Source organism: Leptonychotes weddellii, chromosome 5 (assembly GCF_054177405.1).
Source record: "Leptonychotes weddellii isolate Sample4059 chromosome 5, ASM5417740v2, whole genome shotgun sequence".
Lineage (NCBI taxonomy): Eukaryota > Metazoa > Chordata > Mammalia > Carnivora > Phocidae > Leptonychotes > Leptonychotes weddellii.
In genome coordinates this window covers 13,687,903-13,709,331 of record NC_138373.1, presented here as the reverse complement: position 1 = coordinate 13,709,331, position 21,429 = coordinate 13,687,903, and the positions used below count along the sequence as shown (strand labels likewise).

General features: G+C 43.9%; 1 protein-coding gene across 2 annotated transcripts in view; it reads left to right on the top strand.

Annotated features, from left to right (window-relative positions):
- The first annotated feature begins 12,094 nt into the window (after positions 1-12,094).
- Positions 12,095-21,429, top strand: part of TMEM248 (transmembrane protein 248) — a 33,032-nt gene continuing 23,697 nt past the window's right edge. The window contains exon 1 of one of the 2 annotated variants that reach the window (XM_081819636.1): positions 12,095-12,344. The gene's annotated coding sequence lies outside the window, so the exon portion shown is untranslated. The remainder of the gene's footprint in view (positions 12,345-21,429) is intronic. The other variant, XM_081819635.1, reaches the window with a different exon arrangement.

Sequence of the window (21,429 nt, the reverse complement as noted above, 5' to 3'; positions counted from 1 at the left end):
CAGGGTCATGGGATTAAGCCCTGAGTCAGGCTCCATGCTGGGTGTGAGCCTGCTTAAGATTCTCTCTCTCCGGGCGCCTGGGTGGCTCAGTTGGTTAAGCGACTGCCTTCGGCTCAGGTCATGATCCTGGAGTCCTGGGATCGAGTCCCGCATCAGGCTCCCTGCTCAGCAGGGAGTCTGCTTCTCCCTCTGACCCTCCCCCCGTCTCATGTGCTCTCTCTCTCAAATAAATAAATAAAATCTTAAAAAAAAAAAAAAAAAGATTCTCTCTCCCTCTCCCTCTGCCTCTCCCCACCCCTGCTTTCTCTCTTTTTCTAAACAAACAAATAAAGCCAAAAATGCCCAAAGGACATGAACAAACAATTCACCATTTAAACTTACAAATGGACAGCAACAGATGAAAAATTTCAACCTCATTAGTGATCAGAGAAATGTAAAATAATTTAATAACATAATTTTTCTCTTGTCAAATTGGCAAAAGCAAAATTTTATAATAACATTTTATGACTATGAATGTACAGAGAAATATGCCTCATTGATAGAAGAGCAGATTATAAAATTTCCAGATAGCAAATCAGCACTATATGTCAAGAGTCTTAAAAACCTTTTTACTTTTTGGCACAGTAATCCCATTTCTGGAAAGCTATGCTAAGAAAATAATTAAAAAAAAACACAATAAAGATTTCTATAAAAAATATTGACTACAGAAGTTAACATTTTCAGTGTTTCAATTGTGTAGAGGGGGGTGTTTAAATTAAATAGCAATTATGTAGAAAACTATCCTAGCACAATGTTAAGCATATTCCAAGTTTGTTTTAAAATTCCCTGCAATGGGGCACCTGGGTGGATCAGTTGGTTAAGCGTCTGCCTTCGGCTCAGGTCATGATCGTGGAGTCCCAGAATCGAGTCCCACATCAGGCTCCCTGCTCAGCAGGGAGTTTGCTTCTCCCTCTGACCCTTCCCCCTTTCATGCTCTCTTTCTCTCTCTCAAATAAATAAATAAAATCTTTAAAAAATAAAATAAAATTCCATGCAATGCTAGAAAAAAAGAAAGAACTACAGCAAAATCTTGTCAGTAGTTACCACTGGGTGGGTTATTACAGATGGTTTTAATTTCCTTTTTAATATTTTCTAAATTTTCCCAACTTTATATAATGCCATGGTTGTTTTATAATCAGAAAAATGAAGAAAATTATTCTAAGAGTATAAGAACTAAAGCTATCCAAACCACCACACAACACAGAACTGTAATAGCCGCAGGTTAGCTCTTTAAGGGAGACGTTTGTTTTAAAAGTGACACAGTTGGTCTCTAAACAAGGTTTCCCAGGCAACCCCTCGTGGTTGCCAATATAAAATGCCACCTCCAGTGGTAGAATCACCCTCTTGGAAGGTTCTGAGACCTACCCCTCCTTAAAAGAATAATGAGCTGTCTGCAGGGGTAGGTGTCTGGTTTAAATTCCCTTTACAGAAGTATACACCTGCTGAATGGTTTCACTGCCAGAAGAAAGTTGCTCCCTCCCTTAATAAAAAGTCAATGAAGCTGAAAGAAATCTTGTTTCTTGGATTTGGAGTGGCAGCTGGAAGATTGGTAAGCATTCTTAAATATGGAGGCACCTCGCCTGAGCACTGAGTCCGCCCTCAGAATTAACCTGAATTTCTGGTGAGCGGGTGGGGTGGGGGAGGGGAGGGGAAGGAGTCTGGGCATTTTCTCCCGATTTGGAAAGTCAGAGGGGTGGATGGATGCGATCGCTATCTCAAGTGAAAACTTTCTCTTATCATTTCCTAAGTAGTAGTCACTCATTCTGGAAGCTCTGTCTTTTTAGGGTTTAGATGAACCAATCAGTAGGGTGTTGAACTAGGTGGTCTGCTCAAGGTTCTCCCTTTAAAACTGCGTTAAGTCTATGCCCTATATATATTCCAGCCCAGACTACATATACAGAATGGGGCTGGAGGGGCTGCGAAAAGACACGTGTCCCAGAGCTTACAATCCAGGAGAAAGGGGAAGGTGTAAAAACATGAAAAATTAAATAGCTCAAGAGTTAGGTGTAAGATACAAGGGAAGTGACGCTGTTGAGCTGCCTCGTGGAATAATTACAAAATCTTACATGTATTTAGCCCTGATGTACCAGGTAGCATGCTAAGCAAGCATTTAAAAGGTATTACCTCTTAAATGGGTCTAGCAAACCTAGTTTGGCGGGAATAATAATAGGTAGCATTAATTGGTGCTTGATACATGCTAGTCGCTGTGCTAAGTGCTTCATGTGGAAGAACTCATTTAATCCTGCAGGTAAGTAATACTAATTAACCTGAGGCACAGAGAGGAAGCTGGTGCACAGAGATGCGAGGGTCTTTGCTCAAGATCACAGAGCTGAAGTGGGGAGCCAGGATTCAAACCCAAGCAGATGAGCTCCAGGGCCCCCGCTCTTTTTATGCCTTTTACTTTTTATTGTGGTAACAACACTTAACATAAAATCTATGCACTTCACAAATTTTTACGTGTGCATTATCGTTGACTTGGACAGCAGCTATCTAGAGCTTATTCATCTTTCTTCACTGAACCTTTTTGACTGTTGATTAATAACTCCCAATTTTCTATCCCCCCTCTAACCCCTGTAACCACCATCCCAATCTTTGATTTTATGAATTTGGCTATTTTATTTTAAGATTTTATTTATTTATTTGAGAGAGAGAGAGAGAGCACATGAGAAGGGGGAGGGTCAGAGAGAGAAGCAGACTCCCCGCCGAGCAGGGAGCCTGACCTGGGACCCGATCCCAGGACCCGATCCCGGGACTCCAGGATCATGACCTGAGCCGAAGGCAGTCGCCCAACCAACTGAGCCACCCAGGCGCCCATGTTTTAAATACCTCATATAAGTGGAATCATACCTTACGTCCTAAGGTCCATCCATGTTGGGTTCCATTTTGCAGAATTATTTTTTTTAAGTCAAGTAGCATTCCACTGTATTGTGTACACATTTTCTTTCTTCCTTCCTTCCTTTCTTTCTTTTTCTTTCTTTCTTTCTTTCTTTCTTTCTTTCTTTCTTTCTTTCTTTCTTTCTTTCTTCTTTCTTTCTTCTTTCTTTCTTTCTTTCTTTCTTTCTTTCTTTCTTTCTTTCTTTCTTTCTTTCTTTCTTTCTTTCTTTCTTTCTTCTTTCAGATTTATTTATTTAGAGTAAGGTAGGGTAGGGGCAGAGGGAGAGGAAGCAAGAATCTCAAGCAGGCTCCAAGCCCGGTGTGGAGCCCAACACGGGGCTCGATCTCAGGACTCTGAGATCGTGACCTGAGCCAAAACCAAGAGTCAGATGCTTAACCGAGGGTGCCACCCAGGTGCCCCTACACATTTTCTTTATCCATTCATCTGTTGATGGCCATTTAGATTATTCCTATGTCTTAGCGATTGTGAATAGTGCTACAATGGACACGGGAGTGCAGATACCTCAAGATCCGAACTTCTAGTTCTTTTGGATAATACACCCAAACGTGCTGGATCATATGGTAGTTCTATGTTTAATATTTTGAGGAACTGCCATACAGTTTTCCATAGTGGCTGCGCCATTCTACACTCTGCCACAGAGTCCCCCATTTCTAACCACCAATTTATATACTAACTCTTCCCAAGATCTCAGAGAACTGAGAAAGGAGAAAATGGTAGGCATTGGAGCTTTAGCCCTTGGATGCTGGGAAGATGAGATTTGAAAAGTTCTTATTAGGGACAATATGAAAAAGAGGAGAGGATGCTTCAAGTGGGGTGTGGCTGTTAGGTCGTCAGTTATTGGGAGATTAGGATGACAGCATTTCAAGCTACAATATTTTATTCACGTTTTAACAATGTGTCAATTCCTGAGCAGCCATGAATTTCTAGTGGACCGTAAGATGCAACAGAATTGCCCTGAGTTGGCCACAGCCTAAAGCAGGGGTCAGAAAATATGGCCTGCAGCCAAATCGGGCCCACCACCTGCTTTTGTAAATAAGGTTTATTAGAATACAGCCACTCCCATTCATTCTGTGGCTTTCACAGTACATGGCAGAGATGAATAGTTGCAACAGAGACCATATGGTCTGTAAAGCTTAAAATATATATTTTTTTTTTGCAGAAAAGTTTGCTGACTTCTGGCCTAATGTATTACAGTGATTATTATTTTTTTCTTCTAAATTTTTATTTTGAGAAATGTCAAATCTACAGAAATATCGCAAGGATACTATAATGAATATTTATATGCCCTTCTCCTTGATTCAACACTTAACATTTTGTCACATTCGCTTCCTTTCTCTCTCTTAGGTGCAGATAACTCAATCCTTCTATTTTGTATAGATCTAAATATATATATTACATTAGTATGTATCTCCTAAGAATAAGGACAGTCTTTCTTTTTTTTTTAAAGATTTTATTTTTTATTTATTTATTTGACAGAGAGAGACACAGCAAGAGAGGGAACACAAGCAGGGGGAGTGGGAGAGGGAGAAGCAGGCTTTCCGCGGAGCAGAGAGCCCGATGTGGGACTTGATCCCAGGACCCTGGGATCACGACCTGAGCGAAGGCAGACACTTAACGACTGAGCCACCCAGGCGCCCCAAGGACAGTCTTTCATGTAACCACAGGAATTTAACATTGATGCAATAAGCAGACCATATCCAAATTTTCCAACCCAGGGCCCCCACTCTTTTTATGTCTTTTACTTTTTATTGTGGTAACAACACAACATAAAATTTATGCACTTCACAAATTTTTACGTGTGCATGGTTCCTGTGCAGGATTAATCCTTGCTTTTAGTGGTCATGTGTCTTTAGTGGTCTTTAATCTAGAACAGTTGCCCAGCCTTATTTCTTTTTTTCCCTTAGCTTATTAAGATATAATTGACAAAAAAAAACTGTAAGATATTTAGATTGTACATCATGATGACTTGATACACATCATGGAAGGATTGTTTCCTGTTTTCATGAGATGGATGCATTTGAAGAGCATGGACTAGATATTTTACAGAATGTCCCTCCTCCTGGATTTGTTTGCTCATTTCCTGAGGATTAGATTCGGGTTTTAGCATTTTGGCAGGAATGCCAAAGAGGTGATGGATGTGTCCTTGTCCCAGTGCAGTCCATCAGGAGCCCAATGATTGTTAATGAAGCCAAACCGCCCGGATGGCGGTAGTCAAGTGGGTTTGACTTGCTCAAGACCCAAAGTGACAGGACTCAACATGGCGATGCTCACAAATCTACAGTTTATTCATGGAAAGGGCACAAAGGTGGCGACAGCATTAGAATAAGGAAATGTATCACAACCAAAGGCCATCTTATTCCGAGGATCTGGAAAAGCCAGGTGCAAGGTCCTATTACTCCTCTCTCGGTTCAGGAACAACCTACATGTGCACAGAACACTCTGGAACAGGCACTCTGTTCATACAGAGAATTCGAGTGTGCACACAGATTCCAAATGTTTGCAGTAATTTGGGGGGGGGTTGGTACTCATTTAGAGAGCTGATCCATCTAATAATACTACAAGCACAAACATTTTGTACTTGATAATTCTTTTCCTCCCTGCTCAATGACTATCTGTGCTTTATGGCATACTTCTGTTGACTAACCCGTAATTAATCTATTTTTTATTATTTTGTCCCTTCCAAGAAAATCTACCTTTTCTCATGTACCATATCTTATTTCTCATAGGAGTATAGGTCAGAGGCCTTGTCTCTATTATTTCATGACCAAATGTGAAATGCCAACAGAAAGACAGCCACATTCCTATTCTTCCTTGTGGTCACACAGACCTCACAACTGTTCACCGGTTGTGAGGACATAGACCATGCCCAGAAGGTCATTAGGTTGGATATTGTCAGCTCACTTATTTTTTTTAATGTGATGAAATATTTACAACTTAAATTGACCATTTTTACGTGTACAATTCGGTGGTATTAAGTACATTCACAGTTCATGCAACAATCAAACAAAACTATCCATTTCTGGAAGTTGCTCATCATCCCAAATAGAAATTCTGTAGCATTAAACAACTCCCCATTCCCTCTTCCCCGCACCCCCGGTAACTTCTATTCTACTTTCTGTTTTAATGAATTTGCTTATTCTAGCTGCTTCATGAAAGTTAAATCACAATATTTGTTCCTTGTATCTGGCTTATTTCATTTATCATGTTTTCAAGGTTCATCCATGTTGTAGCATGTATCAGAATTCCATTCCTTTTAAAGATGATATTCCTTTGTATGTATATGCCAATTTGTTGGCCTATTCATCTGTTTCTGGACATTTGGGTTGTTTCCACATTCTGACTACTGCAAACAATGGTTGGATGAACGTCGATATGTAAGTATCTGTTTTAGTTCCTGCTTTTAATTCTTTGTGGTGTGTATACCTAGGATTAGAATTGATGGGTCACATGGTGATTCTACGTTTAACTTTCTGAGGATCTGCCAAGCTGTTCTTCATAGTGCTCAGGCCACTTGTTGGCTCTTCAAAGAAGAGGAATTTTTGGCAAACAGAGTTCTTTGCTCCAAGGACCGTCTGAGTCAAAGCTAAGAGACCATATTTATTCTCTTCCTCTAAGTTTCTCACAAGGCATGGAAATTTGGTGAGATTTTCCCTTTTAACAAGCTATTCGCTCCCTTTCCCCTCAGGGAGCAATCTCATCTTCTTCCATATATCATTAATCTGAATCCAGTCCTTTCTGAAGGAAGGTCCTGTGGTTCCCCACTATGCACGTAGTCCTGCTGGTAGCAACAGGAGATGGGGAAGAGCCTCCCCTTCAGTTCATCTGGAGGGTCTGATTGGATCAGTGCAGAGAAGTGTAACTATCCCATCCACCAGGCTGCAAAACATCTCAGCAGTCAGCTCCACCGCGGCGGGGTGTGGGGAAGGGACAGTCAGTCCTGTCAATCTCTTTGAAATCCTGCAATTAGGTCCAAATCTATGGACATGATATCTTGTTGTGGAATATTTCCAGCCTCTGGAGCCCTTCACTGAAGTTCCAGTGCAGACACGACCAGGTCCAGTATTGAGGGAGGAAAGGGTACAGTAAGTAAGACCCCTGGGTAGGTCCTCTGCTCTGGCCCCTCCCCTCTGCCCTGACTCCACCACAAAAACAAGGCAGGTAAGGGAGACACCATCACAGCATACATTTACAAATCACATATTCCAAACAAAACAAAACACAAATCACATATTCCAATTTTTTTAAAAATAGATTTTTTCTTTCTTTTTTTTTTTAAGATTTTTTTTTTTTTTTTTTGACAGAGAGAGACACAGCGAGAGAGGGAACAAAAGCAGGGGGAGTGGGAGAGGGAGAAGCAGGCTTCCGGTGGAGCAGGGAGCCCGATGCGGGGCTCGATCCCAGGACCTTGGGATCATGACCTGAGCCAAAGGCAGACGCTTAACGACTGAGTCACCCAGGCGCCTCTAAAAATAAATTTTATTTATTTCAGTGAGAGAGCGAGCGAGCACAAGCAGGGGGAAGGGGAGGGGAAGAGGCAGAGTGGGAGAGCAGAGGGAGAAGGAGAAGCAGACTCCCCACAGAGCAGGGAGCCCGATGTGGGGACCGATGTGGGGACCGGTCCCAGGACCCTGAGATCGTGCCCTGAGCCAAAGGCAGACGCTTAACCAACTGAGCCACCCAGGCGCCCCAACATATTCCAACTGTTGACCAGATTTTAATTTTGGTCCCTTTCACAGCAGCATCCCCATGGCCCCCTGAGTTAATTCTGTTGCCCCTAAGGGCTTGTTAGCAGGCCTAGGCAACACTGCAAATGTGCTCCTGTACCCAGGAGACCTACAAGAGTTACCTCTCCACCCTTGGCCATTCCACCGCATGTTGGCCTTAAGAACCACCCTGGGAGTTGGGTCAAGAGACCCCAGCCTTTGTGTCAGTCTTCTTCCTCCATTATGGCCTTGATTTTTTTTTTAATAAGGAATGTCCTTAAATTTAAAATTTGAATTTAAATTTAAAATTGAAATAATATCAATCTTAAAGAAAATTTGCAAGTATGGGAAAAAGGACTACCACCTTTATATTAAAAGTGGGTATTTTGGGGCGCCTCGGTGGCTCAGTCAGTAAGTGTCTGCCTTCGGCTCAGATCATGATCCCAGGGTCCTGGGATCGAGTCCCGCATCGGGCTCCCTGCTCCGCGGGAGGCCTGCTTCTCCCTCTCCCACTCCCCCTGTTTGTGTTCCCTCTCTCGCTGTGTCTCTCTCTGTCAAATAAATAAATAAAACTTAAAAAAAAAAGTGGGTATTTTGGAATCTAATGTTATAGGCTCACTGGAACCTTTGTCTTTCCCTAAGCCTTGGGATTTTCCATCCTAGGGACATTGAGGAGACTTAGTTGTGGGATCCCCAGATTTCCATAAAATTCCATCAAGGTTTTGGTGGCACTCTGTCAATTTCCTCCTTTTTCATGAGTTTTAAAATTAACTGTCTAAAGATTTCTACATGATTAGAGCCTGAATTGTTGATCCCTTTCTTGGTTTGATCTTCTTTCTTTTGTAAAGTTTTAACCTTTTTGGATACAGCTTTATTGAGATATATTTCATATACATAAATCACCCAATTAAAGGGTACAATTCAATGGTTTTTAGTGTATTCACAGAGTTGTGCAACCATCAGCACAGTCAATTTTCAAATGTTTTTATTGGCCCCCCAAAAACCCTGTCCCCCTTTAGTTACCACCTCCCACCTTCGCCAACCACTAATGCACTTTCTGTCTCTATGGATTTGCCTATTCTGGACATTTCATACCAATGGAATCATATAATATGTGGCCTTTTGTGACTGACTTCCTTCATTTATCATAATGCTTTCAAGTTTTATCCATGTTGGAGCAAGTATCAGTACCTCATTCCCCTTCACGAGTGAATAATGTTCCATTGTATGGATGTCCCACATTTTGCTTGCCCATTCCTCAGTTGATGAACATGTGGGCTGTTTCCACTTTTTTTTTTGGCTATTATAATGCTGTTGATAAATGTCAGTGAGGAACTGCTAGGCTGTTTCCCAAAGTGGCTGTGCTACTGATTTTTTAAAAATTTTGAAATCCGGGACGCCTGGGTGGCTCAGTCGGTTAAGCGGCTGCCTTCGGCCCAGGTCATGATCCCAGGGTCCTGGGATCGAGTCCCACATCGGGCTCCTTGCTCAGCGGGGAACCTGCTTCTCCCTCTCTCTCCCTCTGCTTGTGCTCTCTCTGTCAAATAAAATCTTTAAAAAAAATTTTTTTTTGAAATTCTCTGTGTGGTAGTTGGGGTAAAGGATTTTGCCTCTTTTACACCCTCCTGTGGTCTCAATAGCAAAGTCATATATGGTGCCAGCGCTGGTGGGACTCCTTGGACCACAGCGTCGGTCGTAGCCTGGGTGAGGGACATCCCATTGGGAAGCTTGATTCTGTCGTTATGCGGGGAGCTCAGTACTGCGTACACCTGCAGTGTTTTTGAGGCTTCAGCAGGTGTTGACAAGGGAGGGGCACTGATATTGCCCTTCTCTTAATCCATTCTAGAAGTCTAGGGGCTTCCCCTTGAACCATCCCCACAAAGGTCTTAGCCGATATTTGGTGGGCCCAAATATTCCCCTTTAGTCAGAAGTGTTCAAAGCCCTCGTTCTAAAATTCTCAGGAGTCCTTTTAACAAAGGTTTATTAGAATGATGTCTGTAATGATCTAGAAGAAAATGCTTCAGCTCCTTCACTGAATAATCCCTTATTTCTAAATTTTTTTTTTTTTTAAGATTTTATTTATTTGCGAGAGAGAGAATGAGAGACAGAGAGCATGAGAGGGAGGAGGGTCAGAGGGAGAAGCAGACTCCCCGCCGAGCAGGGAGCCCGATGCGGGACTCGATCCCGGGACTCCAGGATCATGACCTGAGCCGAAGGCAGTCGCTTAACCGACTGAGCCACCCAGGTGCCCTAATCCCTTATTTCTATGGCTTCTTGCCCTCGTCATCTTGCCTCACTTGAAATTACCTTCTTTGTTGTCATACATCTCACAGAATTAGCTGATTCATCAGATATTACAGTGCCAGCTCCAAGGGGCAGAGCTCACCCCAAGGAGATTCCAAACTTACTTTCATTTTGCTGATGCTCAAAGCAGCAACCACAGAACTGAATTTTTAGCTGACCTGACAGCAGTTTGCAGTTCCCTTCTGGTCCATTTTTCTGGCTCCTGAGGTTCAGATTCTTTCATTTCCAGATTTCACTGAAATGTTTTACTGCTAGTGTCTAATTTCAAAGCCTGAGCTACTTCAAACCAACAGTAACTTGTTCATTTTGATCCTCTTTATCAGAATCACCCTTTTTCTTTCTGGTAATGCCCTAGCCATATTTTGAGTTAAGAGTGAGTTAGGGTTTTTTTTGTTGTTGTTGTTCTTGTTTTCAGTAAATCCTGTATCTGACACCAGCTTCTGAGATGGTTTAACAGGCTTTAGTTGCTAAAGAAGATTCCCAGGATGCTAAGTGACAAATACTAACAAGTCTAGTTTATTACAGGAAAAAAAATACAATATAGAAGTAATATCTTTTTTGTTCGTTTTCCTCAGTCTACAAATTTAATAACATTCATTTTAAATATAGCAGTAATCTTTAAGTAACAGATAATGCGTCACAGCCAAAGGCTTTCTCATAGCAAGAGGCCTGCTGGAAACGCCAAGCACAGGGCTCCGTTACCCTACTTCTGTCTGAGCCAAGACAGAACTCACTTTCACTCCTGGGGCAGGAACCAGCGACATGTGCACGGAACACTTTGGAGCAGGGAGCCCAAAAGAGAGTCTCTGCTAGTTTCTTTTTTTTAATATTTTGCTAGTCACACAGGCATATTCCTGCTATGTAACTAGCCCCAACTGCAGAACCCTTTGGCTTTTATCAACGAATAATGCTGAGAAGCTGACATAAACTACTCTGAAGCTCCTTGAACCCATGGGTTACAAAACAATACTGTTAAATCAGTGTGCATCATACCTTGACCAGAGATCAGTACCCTGCAGGAACTTTGACAAACAGCTCAGGTCCTACCACAGTTAGCTCTCACAGCACATAACTTCTCTCTGGATAGTGCTTTACAGTTTACAGAGCGGAGGATTTTTACCAACTTGACTAAGCTGGTATCATCATCCCCATTTCAGAAATGAAGAGCATGAGGTTCAGAGTGCTTGTGACTTGCTCAAAGTACCTTTGAAGTACCCTGTGGAGCTCCTTCCCCATTCTAGTCTCTTAACACGGAACATGAGGTTTGCGCATCTTTTTCTCATGGGTTTTGTTTTGTTTTGTTTTGTTTTTTTGAGTGCTACCAGTTATGCATGCATCTCTAAACAATATGCTGATTAGATTATGTTTGGGGGATTTTATATAATGGAATTACGCTGCAATGTATCATTTTGTAGCTTGCTCCCCCAGCATATTGTAGCCTTAGGGTGAACCTGGCTGTTGTCAGCTCTTTTCAACAATTTTCATTGTTGAAATTGATTATGTAAGAGCATACTGAAGTCTTTTTTTACATTTGACCGTATGGGCATTTGGTTTTTTCCCCTCAGTTCTTAGTGACTACAAACAGTGGTGCTATAAACATTCTTTATTATGTCGTGTGCAGATGTGCCATTGTTTCTCCAGGGTAACAGATTCTCCCGAAAGGATGTACATCTTCCAGTTTACTGGATAATGCCAAATTACTTTACAAAGTCACCGCATTAAATTATACTTTCATGGGCAGTGATTAATCCACGAGCACAGACACACAGCATACACACCTATGTATGCACACATCCTATACTTAGAACCATCACACACCATACCAAACACGCGCACAGATCCACCGACGTGCACAACACGCGGCCTTCACAGAACGCACACCGACACGCAGGTCCACACACGCGCACCCCGCACGCACGCTTTCCACAACGCCACTCTTACGACACTACGTTCACACACGGACACAGGAAAGCACGGCACGCACTCCACGTCTGGACGCACACAGCCCTCGTACTCACACGCAAGCCCCTCCCCACGTGACCCCACCAGGGGGCGTGGTCTCTGCCGCCCGCGACTAAGGAATCTTGTCCCGGCCGCGCCGCCGTCGGGCGCCAGGTGTCGGAGGTCACGGCAGCGTTGGCGGTGGCGTTTTTTCTACCCGGAAACCACGGCTGCCGGACCCGGAGACGAGTCTGTGTCGCCACGGCGTGAGCCGGACTGGCCTTTGGTCCTCGCCTGGGCCCCGCGGAGCCCGACGCCGCCCCCGGCGCGGCGGGGAGGATGGTGCCGAGCGGCCCCGGGCCCGCCGCGCGCCGCCGCGAGTGAGCTCTGAGCGGCCGCGGGCGTCTGCCGACCAGCTGGCCCGGCTGGGCCCGGGGCGCGCCGCTGCCCACCGGGGCGGGGTGAGCCGGGGCCGGCGGGCTGGGGTCGGGGCTGAGCGCGGGGCCGGGAGGGGGACGCGCTGGTTGGGAGCGGTCCTGCTGGCCGGGTATCTTCGCCGCCTCTCGGGGCTGCAGCCCCCGCCCCAGTTGCCGGTGGGGGTCGCTTCGCATTAGCCCAGGTCTGGCCTGCTCCGCCGGCCTGGGCCTGGTCACCCGCCACCGGGGTTGGTCCACCTGCATACCCGGAGCAGGGGTGCCCTGCCGCCCCCGAGATGGCAGGACTTCCCACGTATGGACCTGAGGTTGGATAATTTGGATTTGGCACGGGGAACATTTTGGTAGTTTGCCATTTTTTGACTTTGGGTCGTGTTTGCCTTACTTCTCCATTTGCGAAGTATACACATTTCAGAAAGAAGATGGGAGGGAGAGATTCGCGTATGTGCAAAAACTTTGAATAGTGGTATTTTATGTTTCAAGCTTGGTAAATACGGAGAGATGGGGCGGATTATTATCTTCACTCATATTTTCGTAAATTAAGGAGTGGCTTCGGGGTAATTTAGAGGCACATAGTTTTGTTTCTCTTGATAAGCACCATTAGGAATAAAACCAAGCCTGTTGTGCTGTTTTGAATTGTGTGAACAGCGTAACCGGGGGACAGCTGGTGAGGGGGCCTTCGTTGAAGAATCCGTTGCCTGTAGTTTAGTTGTCAACTAGCGGATTACAGCCCTCGGTGATGAATGGGGAGCTTCTTTGCAGCCTGCTTTAACGCAGGAAAGATTGCGGCTCCTCCTGAACTGCTACTTTCCTGCCTCCAAGGTGAGCCGCTGTGGGAGGTAGTGGGAGGAAAAATTCCAGTGCTGGAATTTGATTAATTTGATGACGAATGTTTAATAAATTGTTTTGTCCCTGAAGCTCTCTGGTCAGCTTGGGGTCTGAGCATTTGTGTGCTGTCTGTATATGAAATTGCTTGAAGGGTAAGAACACTTTCCAGCTTCCCCATTTAAGAAAAGGAAATTGACCTGTTGTGCAGCTGAGGTGTACTTCATGACTCCAAGCATGTTTTTTTTCCTAGGATAAGGAGGCATTGTGTTGACTTCCTAGTAAAGGTGTGGGAAGAATTTCTGTGGCCTAATTGAGGTGGACTGGAAGCGGGGCTGCCACCCACGTCTGGGTACTGAGATCCCCAAATGCTGATTGAGCTCACCTCTGTCTGGGCTGTAGCTGCAGCTGCTGCAGGGAAGAGAGGCAAGACCTTGGTGCAAATTGTTTCTGCCCTCAGGGAACATACTTAGAGAAAGCAATAGGCTATAAAAAGTGGCAGGACGCGGGGTGCCTGGGTGGCTCAGTCGGTTGGGCATCTGCCTTCGGCTCGGGTCATGATCCCGGGGTTCTGGGGTCGAGTCCCACATCGGGCTCCCTGCTCAGCCGGGAGCCTGCTTCTCCCCCTGCCCCTCCCCCTACTCGTGCTTTCTCTCTCTCTCTCTCAAATAAATAAATAAAATCTTTAAAAAAAAAAAGTGGCAGGACGCAATTGCCATATGGAGATAACAATTATTGGGGTTTTGTTACGGTTAAGCTTCATAAAGGAAGGTGGTTGGACAGTGGGAGCCTAGAATCATTGGCAGGGGAAGTCGGTTAAGGGTTAAATGCTTTTCTTATTCTTTTTTTTTTTTTTTAAAGATTTTATTTATTTATTTGACAGAGAGAGACACAGCAAGAGAGGGAACACAAGCAGGGGGACTGGGAGAGGGAGAAGCAGGCTTCCCGCGGAGCAGGGAGCCCGATGCGGGGCTCGATCCCAGGACCCTGAGATCAGGACCTGAGCTGAAGGCAGACGCTTAACGACTGAGCCACCCAGACGCCCCATGCTTTTCTTATTCTTATTCTTATTGTTTTTTGTTAGGATTTATTTATTTGGGAGGGAGGGAGAGAGAGTGAGGCGAGGGGGAGAGGGAGAGAATCCTCACGCATACTCCCGGCTGAGCATGGAGCTCAACTCAGGGCTCCATCCCAGGACCCTGAGATCATGACCCGAGCTTAAATCAAGAGTCAGATGCTTGGGGCGCCTGGGTGGCTCAGTTGTTAAGCGTCTGCTTTCGGCTCAGGTCATGATCCCAGGGTCCTGGGATCGAGCCCCACATCGGGCTCCCTGCTTGGTGGAAAGCCTGCTTCTCCCTCTCCCACTCCCCCTGCTTGTGTTCCCTCTCTCGCTGTGTGTCTCACTGTCAAATAAATAAATCTTAAAAAAAAAAAAAAAAAGGAAGTCGGACGCTTAACTGACTGAGCCACTCAAGTGCTCCGGTTAAATGCTTTTTTAAGGTAAGACAAAAAAAACACAGGCTACCCAGTCTGGCTTCTGGTAGATTTCTGGGTTCTAAAGAATTGTTTTCATTTGGTGGGTTTCTTTTGTTCTGTTATGCAGCCAGTGACACAAAGCAGTGCTTAACTTATTTTAAGGACAATGAAAAAGATGCTGATTGTGATTTATGTCTGGTATTAACAATCAGGAAATTAAATTTGGTGTCTGCAAGTTGTTTCCGTGCCTGTGTTTAGTTCGCAAGAACACAGCTCTAGTATGGTCTCTGCCACTCTGGCAACAGCCAAGTGATGGATGGCAAGCTCTTTAGCCCGTTCCTGAGTGTGTTTACTGACATCTAGTTCACTTCACAGACATGTGGTTTATTCCTCTTACCCAGTATTGTCAGGAACCTTTGAAGCCATTCAAGTAGGATGCCATGTAATTGCTTCGCAACATTATGACTAGTCTCAGGACCTCACTGGCTTATCCTTTTCTTTAAACATGCTCACGACTGCACCCTCTTAACTTTTTAATGCTTCTTTTAGACTCTTCTTCCATCTCTACCCACTGCTCTGTCTCCTCGTTATAGATAAGCATCTGAAAAAGAGTGGTTTTAACGGGGGCCACAGCATGACATTAGTCCAGGGATGGACAATCTGCATGATGTTTTTTGTCAATAACATGCTGCAGAATTCTGTTGTCATGTAAGAGGGTTTTTTAAAAAGTAACTTACTATGACATTCCAATTAAAATGAAAAAAAAAAAAGGATACGTGGAACTTAAGAAACAAAACAGATGATCATAGGGAAAAAAGAGAGGCAAACCAAGCAACAGACTCTTAATTATGGCGAACAAACTGATGGTTACCAGAGGGGAGGTGGGTGAGAGGATGGGTGGAATAGGTGATGGGGATTAAGGAGGGCACTGTTTGTGATGAGCACCGGGGGATGTAAGTGTTGAATCACTAAATTGTACACCTGAAACTAATATTATTATATGTTAACTAACTGGAATTTAAATAAAAAACTTAAAAAATAAAATGAGCACAGTATCATAGTGATAAACGAAATGGAGGAAAGAGAGTTTTTAACAAATTGATTTTCCATGTTGGATTTATTTTGATAAATATGGAGATCTTTAAATTACCTTTCCCTGGTACAAATTGAATAAATTTGACAAGAGGTCTGTAGTTTGTGTATAATTACAGACTTAAGTGTAGTCCTGGGGACTATACAGCAACCTTTGGCGATGAGAGTCTGCAAAGTAGGGTCATTTGCCAGTTGGACTTTTATGCTGTTTGGTTAAAAGTGCTGTTTTCACAACATCTTCCAGTCATTATACTGAATTTGGATGTTATAATTTCATATTGCATGTTTAGTGTTGATTTAATCTTGTCATCACTCATGATTTATTTTTTTTAATATCTGTTAATTGAACTCCCAAGTCATTAAACTTTAATATGGGGATACTTTTAATTTGGTTTTTAAGATGGTCAGCAGTTTAAAAAAATTAAAGAAAAAAGATAAATTATTTTCCACTTTGGAACTATGGTGAATTAATTTTTTTAAAAAGGGAGAGGGGCATGTTGGAGTTTACCATGATTTTTATATTATGACTTCGAAAATGGAGCCAACCACTCATTAATTATAAGTGAGTGGAAGTACAGCCTGAGTCCGAATTTTGAAAATAAGTCTGGTTACAAACATGTAATTATGTCAGCTCATGTTGTTCCTTTCCTTTTTGTCTTTGAGTACTGGTGTTGCCTAAAATGCACGCTTAGTAACTAAAACTTTATGCTTTCTATTGTAATTTGTCTTGATCATTTAAACTTGTGAGTTAATGTGAAAGTTTTTTCTACACTATGAATTATATTAGCTTGAGAAACAAGAAGCCATTGACAGAAGATTCTACTCTTCTTTGCTTTATACTCTAATTGATGAGAGTTTTGAGATACGAATTGCCTTGCTTATAGAGATGGAAAATAAGTTAACCATTTTAAACTTCAGAAAAATCGATCTTGTGCTTTGATTGAAGTCCATGACTAAAAACACTTTATATATCCGTGGCATAGGAAAATTTTGTTTGTTTCTTTTCAACTTGGCGTTGGACTTGACACCTACTTATCAGCCTGGTATTGTGATTGATGACACAGCTTTTGAGGTCAGATGAATTAAGTCAGAGTCGATCTCTGCCACTTACTACCTTGCACAAATTACTTAACCTCTTTTGACTTAGTTTCCTCTTCTGTAAAATCAGGATAGTAGTATCCACCTAGCATTGTTGTGAGCATTAAAAAGTACCATGTAGATAAAGCACTTGGCATGGTGCCTGGCACAGGGCATGTTTTAAGTAGTCGCTGTTAAAAATGATACTCTCTCCTTAGCACTTTGTAGTCTGGTTGTTTCTTCCTTCCTCACATCACCATAGTGAAAGGGCTTTCGCTTGTATCACTGCTGATGTCTTAACCACAGAATTGTATGGATACTCTTCGGTTTTTATCTCATTTGTTGGGGGTTGACTAGGGTTGACTCTATCCAAATCCATAACATTTACTGGGAGGCAGTAATGTGCCTAATGGTTAATGCGCTGGCTCTGGAGGCTGACTGGATTTGAATCCTGGTTCATTTACTACTGTATGGCCTTGGCTAAGGTAGCTAACTTACTCAGGCCTTAATTCCCTCATCTGTAAATACAGATGTTGTGAGGATCATATACAATATGTGCAAAACTCCTAGAACAGTGTGCCTCTCACGTAAACAGTGGGCGGTCGTGTCGGATGTTCTTGTTCAGCGTCTGCTCTGTGTGAGGCCGGGCCTGCTGTAGGGGCTGCAGAAGCATCAGAAGCGGGGCAACACGGGCAGGATACATTCAGCTTTCAGTTTGGCCGAAGGAGGCAGAGCAACGGCTGCTTGTGAGTGACATTTACAAGGCGGGAGCTGCTAGACTGGTGACTGTAAGCGGGGGAGAGACCCCGGAACGGCTGACAGTGGTCCCTGGGTGGATGGCTGCGTCTGTCATTATGAGGAGGAGCTGATTTGTAGAAGTTTTGGCCTGGTTGGCTCAAGGTAACCTGTGGGCCAGCTAAGTAGAGAGCTCCCGTAGGTGGATGTTTGGATCTGGGGTGGGAGATAGGTGTGGAAAATTGACGGGAAGCTGTGAATGGTGTGTCTGCCGTGAGGAGGACAGGGTGGCCAGATCTGAGCAGAAGGGACTCCCTGGCCGTGTAAGACGTCGTGCCCCAGTGTGTCACATTCTGCAGGGAGGTGCGTGTGGACTGCAATTCCGACTTTGGCTTTAGCATCTGAGACCTCATTGGACGCCTGGAAGTGTTCCTTTGTCTTCATCACTACTTACTTGCCTCTCTGAGGGTCTGTTCTGTCTACACTCGCTGCTTCTTGGTAGGGGAGGAAGGGTGGTAGCTGGGTGCTTGAGATCGCCCAGGGTTTCTCTGATGCCAGCAAGTGCCCTCCTCTCTGCTAAGTGTTGGATGATCTGGTATCACATCCATGAATGCTCTTTATTAGGCTCAGGATATTTGAGGAATGCTACTTTAATTTTTACATTCAAAGCGGGCCCCTCTCCCACATCCAGGTGAGTTCCTGCTATTCTCTTAGCACAGGAGCAAGGTATTTCCTGGGGTAGGCATACAGAACAGGCTCTCCAAGCCTCCCCTCTCATCTTCCCTGTGGCATCCCCCCCCCCCCGCCCCCGCCAACTCCTAGTCTCTTCCAAACTTTGAAAAGGACGCGACTTTATAGAAGAGGTTTAAGGAATTTCCCATTTAGCTTTAGGCCAAAAATCTGGTTTAAGATGAACGGTGGTTTTGTTGTTCACGTAGAGTGAACTTTTTGGTCGGGTCACAGGTTGTCGTTTAGCAGAACTTAAGTTCTAGTTTTAGATTATAGTTTTAAACTTAAGCACATAGCTCTGTGGTATACTTGGGAGAGAGGGAGACCCTGTGAAAGGGCTCGTTATCTGGCATAATCAATGTTAATTTCCTTTCTTTCTAATAAAATGCTAAATCAAGATACAAAATTACATATTTCAGTGGCACTGGTCCCTTGGGCAGCCACCTTCTTTGAGTAGCTCCTTTCTCTTGTCAGTTTCCTCACTTCTGACCCTATCACATGTCCCTTTCATTTGAAGCAGTGGTGTTCACCTGTTGCCTGTCTCCTCATCCTTGTTCTTACCTCCTTCCCATTTGATTTCCCTCTGCCAGAGTGTGGTTTTAAAGGTCACCAGTGATCTTGCCAGGTGGAGGATTATGCAAGCCCAGTTTCAACTAGGTACTTTTTATTTATTTATTTTTTTAAGATTTTATTTATTTGACAGAGAGAGAGACACAGTGAGAGAGGGAACACAGAAGGAGGAGAGGGAGAGGGAGAAGCAGGCTTCCCGCCAAACAGGGAGCCCGATGTGGGGCTCGATCCCAGGACCCTGGGACCATGACCTGAGCTGAAGGCAGACGCTTAACGACTGAGCCACCCAGGCGCCCCATCAACTAGGTACTTTTTAAAGCACAGAGAGACTCAGATCCTTTCTTTTCTTACTCCTTATACTTATTCACCTCTCAGTACCTGTTCCTTCTTGAAGCTCTTCTCTCCTGCCTTTCAAGACACCTTACCATCCTGGGTACCTCTTTGGCTCATGGTCACCTCCTTCCCTCTGTGCCCCCCACTGGCGTCTCAATCTCTGCCCCAGTGGAGGAGCCCACACTTGTCTGGAGAACCTCTATGCACCACCTGCCCCAGGAGCCCACAGTACTGGGTTGTCTGGAGGAACCTCACCTAAATATTCTTTCTTCATTTATTTTTGGTTTCTTACAGATCCCTCTGAGCACAAATCACTGCAAGTTAAGCTTTGCCTTTCTTTAGCACTGGGACGTATTGGAGGACCATCCTGTTTTCTATTTATTTTTTTTCTAGTTTGGTTTTAAAAAGTTCTGTTATTTATCCTATTTATCACCTTCATCATTTTTTAAAGAATTTAGTTTAGAGAAAGAGAAAGCATGAGCGGGAGGGGTAGAGGGAAAGGGAGAGAGACGCTCAAGCAGACTCCACACCTAATACGGAGCCTGACACGGGGCTCAATCCCACGACCCTGAGATCATGACCTGAGCTGAGACCAAGAGTTGGACTCTGAACCGACTGCGCCATCTAGGCACCCCTACCTTTATTCATGAAGAAAGTGAATAGAATTAAGATTCAGTGAAGTTTCGGGGCACCTGGGTGGCTCAGTCGTTAAGCATCCACCTTCGGCTCAGATCATGATCCCAGGGTCCTGGGATCGAGCCCCGCATCGGGCTCCCTGCTCAGCGGGAAGCCTGCTTCTCCCTCTCCCACTCCCCCTGCTTGTGTTCCCTCTTGCTGTGTCTCTCTCTGTCAAATCTTAAAAAAAAATCTTAAAAAAAAAAAAGATTTAATGAAGTTCTATTTTGGTCACGAGAGCAGCAGGATCTATTGAGGATTATTTATATTTATAAATTTTATTATTAGAAATTATTACAAAGGAAATACATATTCATGATGGAAAAATTTTTAAAAGATTTATTTATTTATGTAAGAGAGAGAGTGCATGCATGCGTGAGCGTGGGCGGGAAGAGGAGAGGGAGAGAGAATATCCAGCAGATTCCCCGCTGAGCGGGGAGCCCGACATGGGGCTCGATTTCATGATCCAGAGATCACGACCTGAGCTGAAACCAAGAGTCGGTCACTTAACCGACTGAGCCACCCAGGTGCCCCTCATTTGGAAATATTTTTAAAAGAAGAAGATATATGTAATCTCAGCAGCTAGAGAGAACCATTTTGAGGATTTGTTATTTGTCTTTTTTTTCCCCATATGGGTGCTTATGTGCACATATACTCTTATACTTAAAAAAACCTGAATAGCCTTGTTCTGTGTATATTATTATAGATCCTGTGTGTCTAATGACTGTAGTGTTTCTGCTGGGGATATATCATCCCATAACCATTTCCCTACTATTGTTGGATATCTGGTTTTTCATTTTTTACCATTTTAAACACTCCTAAGATAACTATGTTAGTTAAATCTTTGTCTTCAGCAATGAGTATTTTCTCAGGTGAAGTTTGTAGAGATAAGAGTGTACTGGGTTTTAATGCTGTTGATGTGTGTGGCCAGGTTGGTCTCTAGCAAGTTTAACAGCCCTTTTCCTCCCCTTTTAAAGTGACTGGTGTTTCTCCTAACTTGCGGGATGCTTGAGGTAACTCAGCGATAATCTTAGCCTTTTGCCAACTTAAATTGCCACCTGATGTTTAGTGTGGTCATTGAACTCGTTTCAGAGCTCTAGGTACTTTGTCAAAAGACCTTAATCACATGCTTGTGAAAATTGCCTTTTGCCTGTGTTCTGAGTGCCTTAGATCCCTAGACTTTGCCGGGAGGCAGCGTCACAGCCCTGGTGGTTTCTCGCTTTATCTTTGTGCAAGTCGCTCACTGAAGTTGGGATGAATTTAGGGGAGGGGGTCAGAGAGTGTGCTTTCTCTCTCATCTACTTTTCGTATCCCTGTACAGAGCTTAACTTATTCTTTAATTAGCGGTGACATTTACTGTGGTGAAGGTTACAGAAATGTTGTCATTTTTTGCAGAGGAAATAAATTTGTTTAGCTTTTGTTAACTTTGTATTTGAAAACACTTGTAGGAAAGGAACTTTAAGTTTGTGAAGTATTTGGGGCGCCTGGGTGGCTCAGTCGTTAAGCGTCTGCCTTCGGCTCAGGTCATGATCCCAGGGTCCTGGGATCGAGCCCCACATCGGTCTCCCTGCTCGGCGGGAAGCCTGCTTCTCCCTCTCCC